Raw genomic sequence first — 8,959 nt, 5'->3', positions numbered from 1 at the left:
AAGAATGAGCAAAATGAGAGAAATGGATTTTCTGTTATGGAATGTTGGCTGCTAGGGTTTAGTTTGACAGAAAATGTAGTATATATGTGCTGTTTTATGTTGGTTAAGCATGGTTAGTGGTAATGTAATCCCAATTTGCCAAAATGACATGCTTTGACAAAGTTGCTAAAAAAACAATCCAAGTTGGTATGGGGTGTAAGTCTGCACGAAATGGGCCTTCCAACATGTCTTAAACAACATTTCAGAACTTATTTGAATGGAAAAATGGATTGGAATTGGTTAATTCAAAAGTTCATTTTTGCACCACACTTGAAATTAATTTATGCAAGTCCAAAAAGGCCATTTTGATTGGTGAAGTTTTGATGAATGATGATGACATTTTTGGAAAGAGGGGATCAAATGTGACTTGTTGCAAAAAACCCCACCCAAATTGGCCAAATGGTTTGAGAGATATGGCCTTTTGAAGTTCAAAAATTTCTGGAAATGATTTGACCATAACTTGCCAACCATACATGGGAATTGAGTGTTCTTGGACTTTTTGAAAATGGGAGAACAAGATCTTCAACTTTCATGTTGGGAAAAAATTCATTTGAAGCTTTTATCATGATGTAAGTTTAGGATCAAGAAGTTTCCATTTTTGGCAAATTCCAATTACAGGTCAACTTTCTATTTTTGGAAATTTCTTGTTTGACTTCAAATTCTTCCATGATGATGTGTGACATGATATATGAGGCCTATGTGGACATGAATGAGCTCCCTCAAACCAATTCCCACCATCAAATCACTGATTAAATCCACAGTTGATCAAGTTTGACTTTTTTAGGGTTTTGCTTGACTGAACCACCTTCTGATGAATTCCAAACCCTAATCACTTGAGATCTTGATTCCAAATGATATCACAACATATATGAACTCTTGATTATTGATCATGGTGCCCAAATTCTTCAAGAATGGCCACCATCCACTGTTAAATGGCTGATTTGACTGTTTGACTGATGATTGCTTCAGCTGCAAGTAACATGGTTAGATGACAATATTTTTGTACTTTTTGGTTAGTAAACATATGAAAAGCAAAGATATACAAATGCAAAGCATGCTTGGTGATCAAGAACCACACTCACAAGGCAAACCACCCACTAGGAGGGAAGCTAGGTATGCAATGATCCTTGAGGCCATGATATGATATGATATGGGCCATGAGGGATCTTAGGGCCAAAATTGGGGTCTTACAGGTTCAACAATCAATGGTCCAACCGCAAGATATGGCATGACAAGTTCACGAGCTCTTGCGCGTACCCATCTGAGATAAGGCTCCATAGGAATAGAATTTTGCTGTCCTAAAGTGCTTCTTTTCACCATGCCCCAAGCTCGTACAAACCTTTGACGGAGACCTTGAGAGTCATTGTCATAGTCAAACACTGTACCTTGAATAATCATTTCATGTGGACCATCTCTTCGCGCATACCCAAACTGACGTAGGGCTAAAGCTGGGTTATAAGTAATACCTCCTCTTATCCCCAGGAGTGGTACGTTAGAGAATTCTCCGCAGCGGTCAATGATGATAACATTTTCTTTGAGATTAGGACACCAACGGATGTCTGAATGGGAGAGTACCTCCTCTTATGAATATCCACTCTTTCAACTCAGATGCGATCTAGCGTACGGTTCCGACTGGGGTTGGTTGATACTCGATACTACACTCCTTGAGATTGGACTTTAGGGAAGCTTTGGTCAACCACTTGGTGTTGCACTGAAGTGAACTTAAAGGAAGGTCGATGATTGGAGATCCTTCTAGAACCCGGTTACTATTCTAGGACAGGTTGAACCCACTAAACTTCAGGGGGGAGGGTACTTACCCATGGAACTCATGCAAGCCTTAAAACCTAGGAATGATTGTGTGACTCGTTTATGCTTATTATTTGCATAACATCATAACATCATAACATCATAACATCATAACATCATTGTACTAACCATTTCAAGGACTTAGGAATTCAGCTTTGCTCTGTCAAACAGGTTATGGCTTCCCGGAAGACTATCCGGATCAATCTTGTAACGATCCCTCCTCAACTCAAGGATTTAGTGTCAGAACTTCCCGATCATGCTCAGTTCAACAAGAAACATGGTCATCTCCTCAATTTGGTTACCACTGGTTTCAGAGAAGATATGATGAGAGTTCTATTCCAGTTCTTCGATCCTAAACATCATTGCTTCACCTTCCCAGATTATCAGTTGGTACCCACATTAGAAGAATTCTCTAAGTTGCTTGGGATACCCATTCTTGATCAAATACCTTTCAGTGGTTTAGAAAAGAGTCCGAAGTCTGAAGAAGTTGCCGTAACTTTACACATGACAAAGTCTGACATTGAGACTAATTGGGTAACAAGAAGTGGAGTTAAGGGTTTACTTGCCAAATTTCTGATGAAGAAAGCCCGAGAATTCCTAAAGGTTATGAATGTCCATGCTTTCGAAGATGTTCTAGCATTACTAATCTATGGTTTGGTGTTATTCCCTAATCCAGACCAATTCATAGACATGAATGCTATTAAGATATTTCTCGCTCATAACCCTGTGCCCACCTTGCTTGGAGACATTTTGCATTCCCTTCACACTCGTACTACTAAAAGGCAAGGGACTCTCATGTGCTGCGTACCTTTATTATCCAGGTGGTTTATTTCGCACCTTCCTCAATCAGTCTTGAAGAACGAGCAGAATTTGAAATGGTCTCCAAGGATAATGTCGCTCTCCCATTCAGACATCCGTTGGTGTCAAAGGATAATGGCACTCTCCCATTCAGACATCCGTTGGTGTTCTAATCTCAGAGAAAATGTTATCCTCATCGACCGTTGTGGAGAATTCTCTAACGTACCACTCCTGGGGATAAGAGGAGGTATTACTTATAACCCAGTTTTAGCCCTCCGCCAGTTTGGGTATGCTCGAAGAGATGGTCCACATGAAATGATTATTCAAGGTACAATGTTTGACTATGACAATGACTCTCAAGGTCTCCGTCAAAGGTTTGTACGAGCTTGAGGCATGGTGAAAAGAAGCACTTTAGGACAGAAAAATTCTATTCCTATGGAGCCTTATCTCAGATGGGTACGTGCGAGAGCTCGTGAACTTGTCATGCCCTATCTCGCGGTTGGACCATTGATTGTTGAATCAGGGGTCGAAGGAGGTACTTCTCAGATCATTCCTTATCCAGATATGCCCACTGATGTTGAGGAATTGAAGAGATCCTGGACCCAGTTGAGAGAGGAAAGGGACACTTTCAAAGCTCAGTTCAATGCAGAAAAGAAGAAAGTACTAGAGCTCACCAGCCAGCTTAATGAGGAACGAAGACTCAATACATATCTTCGCCCAAAAAGAAGCCGTCCCTGGGAGGCTTGAGCTTTTATTGTATTTTTTTTACTTTTTCCTTATTGTAATGAACCTTGATTAAAAAAAAAATTATTAATAAAAGTGTCTCTCTTTTTGGTGGTTTACGCAAAGTTAAATTCCAAAAGTCCTTGAAAACATTTCATGCATTGCATAGCATAACATAACATTGCATAACAGGTATTCTAAAGGACCATATTCTCACGGTCTGCCTCTTAAACAGAAAAATGGCTCTCGAACAAACTGTCAAAGATCTCCAGGCTCAGAATGCTCAATTCCAGGAGATGATGCTGAGCTTATCCAAGGGGCAGGAAGAACTGAAGGCTCTCTTGCTCGAGAAGAAGAAAGACCCGAAACTTGTGAGTTACATCAACCCAGGAAGAAGGCTTAAAAGACAGGCCGCGAGAGTCAAGTTTGGAATTCCGAATGGTCCAAAAGAGGAGACGGAGAATGATTCAGAGGAGGAGAATGTTGATTTCACCAACCCTGAGGATGACGATGAAGATTATAAAAACGAACAGTACTCTCCAAAAGATGATAAGTACAAGCTGCTGGAAGAACGTATGCTAGCCATGGAGGGTCAGAAGGCGCCCGATCTGGATTTCGAAAGTTTGGGTCTGGTCTCCGATGTGACCATTCCTCGCAAATTCAAGATCCCCACTTTCACTAAGTACGATGGCGCATCCTGTCCTCAGATGCATCTGAGAGCTTATGTGAGAAAGATCCAGCCGCATACCACTGATAAGAAGCTATGGATCCATTTCTTCCAAGAAAGTCTGTCTGGCACACAGTTGGAATGGTATTATCAGCTCGAGAGCTCTGACATCCGTACCTGGACTGATTTAGCAACAGCTTTCTATAAACAATACCAGTATAATTCTGAATTGGCGCCTACTCGGCTACAGTTGCAGAGTATGACTATGGGATCCAAAGAAAGCTTCAAAGAGTACGCTCAGAAATGGAGAGATTTGGCTAGCAGAGTCAAACCCCCTATGACTGACAGAGAATTGGTGGATATGTTCATGGGCACACTGACCGGCCCATTCTACAGCCATCTACTGGGAAGTTCTTCATCAGGTTTCACTGAACTTATATTGACAGGTGAGCGTGTTGAAAGTGGCATCCGAAGTGGAAAGATACAGGCGGCCACCTCGGCAAGCACCAAAAGGTCCTATCAGGGAAGGAATGAATCAAATGCTGTGTACGGTCAAAAGGGTCGTAACAAGAAAAATTGTGACCATACCATTGGAGCAGTTACGATTGCAGCACCGCCATCTCAAAACTTCCAGCCCAAACAAGACAAGCCAAGAAGGCAGTTTTATCAGGATCAATATGACCTTAGCACAAGCGCTGCAAAGTATGCTAAAGGCAAATCTGATCACCCTCAGAGATCCTCCTATGAAACCCAACACTGCTTCGTCTCGTTATAATCCCAATGGCAGGTGTGCGTATCACTCCGATAGCCCCGGGCACGATACAAACGATTGTTGGTCGTTGAAGAACAAAATACAGGATATGATCGAAGCTGGAGAAATTGAATTTGAGCCTCCGGAGACTCCTAACGTCATCACTGCACCTATGCCTAACCATGACAAGATTGTTAATGCTGTGGATAACAATTCTCACCTTTCTAGTGTAGCTGATTTAACGTCTCCTCTCCTGATCATCAAGAAGAATTTATTGCAAGCTGGTTTATTTCCAGGTTGTGCTGAAAATTGCGATCTCTGTATACTCCGACCCGGTGATTGCTTGAAGTTGAGAAATGGTATTCAACGGCTGATAGATGATCGTACGATCCTCTTCGAAAAGATTACCAAGGTGAAGAACCCTATTGAAGAGGTATCTGTGATTGCGAGGTCCAAAATTCCAGTGAAGATTACTGCTCCCAGAGTACCTGTGAAGATTACTGCTGAGCCCAGGGTAGCTCCCCTAATCATTACGGCACCTGGCCCAGTACCATATTCCTCAAGCAAAGCCATTCCGTGGAATTATGGAGGTGATGTTTACATCCATGGAGTAAAACAAGTTGATAATTCTGCTAATCCTAATGGCATCATTGGGACTAGTAAAATTACTCGAAGCGGAAGGATCTTCTCTCCAGAGATCTCACCTCCAGTCCCTGAAACTCGAGGAAAATAACCAGTCAACCCTTCTCAGTCAGAGACACCGATCGAAGCTACTACTGAAGATGCTGCCAGACAAGAAATGGAAGAAGTGCTGAAAATCATCCGCAAGAGTGATTTTGATGTGGTAGAACAGTTGGGGCATACCCCGTCTAAGATCTCGATGTTATCCTTGTTGATATCTTCTGAATCTCATGCCAATGCCTTGATAAAATTCTTGAAGACTGCTCATGTACCTCAGGAGACCTCCGTCGATCAGTTCGAAAACTATGTTGCTAACCTGATTGTTGACGATGACCTAGGTTTTTCCAATGCTGACCTGACACCAGCAGGGAAGAATCATAATAAAGCTCTGCATATCTCCATTGAGTGTAAGGGGATCACCTTGTCTCATGTGTTGATCGATAATGGCTCTTCTTTGAATGTGCTACCGAAAGCCGTGCTCGATAAACTTGACTGCCAGAGCGTTGAACTGAAGCCTAGTGACATTGTGGTGTGTGCTTACGATGGTGCGAAGAGTGTTGTCCACGGTGAAGTGGTTCTCCCTATCAAGATAGGACCTCAGGTTTTCAACACTACCTTTCATGTAATGAACATTCGTCCCGCCTATTCCTGCTTGCTGGGACGCCCTTGGATTCATGGGGCAAGTGCTGTAGCTTCGTCTCTCCACCAAAAGCTGAGATATCCAATAGAGGGTAAGATCGTCACTGTGTGTGGAGAAGAAGAGTATATCGTCAGTAGTGTGCATACCTTCAGATACGTCGAGATGGATGGTGAATTCTTTGAGACTCCCTCTCAGTCATTTGAAGTAATTCCTCCGACCAGTCCTGTCCTTAAGCCGACTCCCCGTGTGCCCAAGGTTGTTCGTGCTCCTCCTGCTATGATTTCTCTGAAAGATGCTCAAGCCGTGGTTGAAGATGGTGGTCGTACTGGCTGGGGTCAACTGATCAACATACCCTACAAGTCTGATAAATTTGGCCTGGGATTCAATTCTGAAAAGATGGTCAAAGACCAGATCAATGCTGTAGAAGATGCTGACAGCGATTACGACCTGGATAGCTGGATTTACCCAACAATTGGTGACGGACTCAATAATTGGAAGGCTGAAGACACTATCCCGATCTCCTTTAGTCAGGAGTAATTGCTATTGTCTATTTTAGTGTTGCAAATTGTTTTTAGTTTTTCAATTAAACTTCTTAAAGCATTGTGTCTATGCCCGGGGCACAAGTGCTAATTTGTTAAGGGTTTGTCATTTCATAAGCATATTTACATTCGATGAATCAATGGACGTTTTTGCATTCAAATATTGCGCTCTTTATCTTTCCTGTCATTTTTCAAACAAGCTATGTTTTCTTACACACTCTCACGTAACAAATTGCAGATCCATACCCACTCTGGATCCTATCGATAATAGTTCCACTACTGTTCATTATGACTTTTAAAATCCAATCTACCAAGCCGAGGATGGAAGTGAGGAAGATTGTGAAGTCCCTGGTGAACTCGCCAGACTGTTACTGCAAGAAGAAAGGACTATACAGCCGCATGAAGAGTCAATTGAAATCGTAAATCTGGGTACTGAAGTAGACAAGAAAGAAGTCAAAATAGGAGCAGGCTTGGGAAACAGTGTCAAAGAAAGATTGATCCAGATGTTACATGACTATATGGAGATTTTTGCTTGGTCTTATGAAGACATGCCCGGGTTGGATACTGACATCGTAGTGCATCGTCTGCCAATGAAGGAAGACTGTCGTCCTGTCAAGCAAAAGGTTCGGCGCATGCGTCCTGAAATGTCTGAGAAAATCAAAGCCGAGGTTATGAAACAATTCAACACCGGTTTTCTAGCCGTTACTTCTTATCCTCAATGGGTTGCTAATGTGGTACCAGTGCCGAAGAAGGATGGTAAGGTGCGAATGTGCGTAGATTACAGAGATTTGAATAAAGCGAGTCCCAAAGATGACTTTCCACTCCCGCACATCGATGTTCTGGTAGATAACACCGCTCAACACAAAGTATTCTCCTTCATGGACGGATTCTCGGGTTATAATCAGATTAAGATGGCACCTGAGGACATGGAGAAAACTACGTTTGTGACGCACTGGGGCACTTTCTGTTACAAAGTAATGCCATTCGGTTTAAAGAACGCCGGGGCAACGTACCAGCGCGCTATGGTGGTTTTGTTTCATGATTTGATTCATCATGAAATAGAAGTATATGTGGATGACATGATAGCCAGATCTCATACTGAAGAAGAACATCTCGATCATTTATACAAACTGTTTGAGAGGTTGAAGAGGTACAAGTTGAGATTGAACCCGAACAAATGCACCTTTGGCGTAAGATCCGGTAAACTCTTGGGCTTTATTGTCAGTGGTAAAGGAATTGAGGTTGACCCGGCTAAGGTGAGAGCTATTCAAGAAATGCCCGTTCCCCGTACGGATAAAGAAGTCAGAGGTTTCTTGGGACGGTTGAACTACATTGCCCGATTCATCTCCCATTTGACCGCTACTTGCAAACCCATCTTCAAATTACTGAGGAAAAATCAAGAAATGATATGGAATGGTGAATGCCAAGAAGCTTTTGACAAAATCAAGAAATATCTCCAAGAACCTCCAATTCTGGTACCGCCCGTTGAAGGAAGACCTCTAATCATGTATTTGACCGTGTTAGAAAATTCAATGGGGTGTGTATTGGGGCAACATGACGAGTCTGGTCGAAAAGAGCATGCCATATACTACCTTAGCAAAAAGTTTACCGACTGTGAAACAAGATACTCACTGCTCGAGAGAACTTGCTGTGCTTTGGCCTGGGTTGCTCGCCGACTAAGACAGTATATGTTGAATCATACCACTTTGTTGATTTCTAAGATGGATCCCATCAAATACATATTCGAGAAACCTGCCCTCTCCGGAAGAATAGCGAGATGGCAGATGATCTTAACAGAGTACGATATCCAGTATACTACCTAGAAAGTAATCAAAGGAAGCGTGCTAGCCGATCATTTGGCTCATCAAGCAGTGGATGATTACCAATCTATGAATTTTGAGTTCCCAGATGAGGATGTCATGCTTGTTACTGATTATGAAGAACCTGGACCGGATGAAGGACCCGAAAGGGGATCCCGATGGACTATGGTTTTCGACGGATCGTCTAATGCATTGGGCAATGGTGTTGGTGTTGTAATCGTTTCCCCCAAGGGTTGCCATACGCCTTTCACTGCTAGACTATGTTTTGATTGTACCAACAATATGGCTGAGTATGAAGCCTGTATTTTGGGACTCAGAGCTGCTATAGACCTGCGAATCAAGCTTTTGAGTGTGTACGGAGACTCAGCATTAGTAATCAGTCAGATCAAAGGAGAATGGGACACTAAACATCCAAATCTCATCCCTTATCGAGAGTGGGTGTTGACATTAATCCCATACTTTGAAGAGATTACATTCGAACATATTCCACGAGAA

The sequence above is a fragment of the Lathyrus oleraceus genome, chromosome 3 (assembly GCF_024323335.1).
Source record: "Lathyrus oleraceus cultivar Zhongwan6 chromosome 3, CAAS_Psat_ZW6_1.0, whole genome shotgun sequence".
Lineage (NCBI taxonomy): Eukaryota > Viridiplantae > Streptophyta > Magnoliopsida > Fabales > Fabaceae > Lathyrus > Lathyrus oleraceus.
This window is presented reverse-complemented; position numbering follows the sequence as displayed.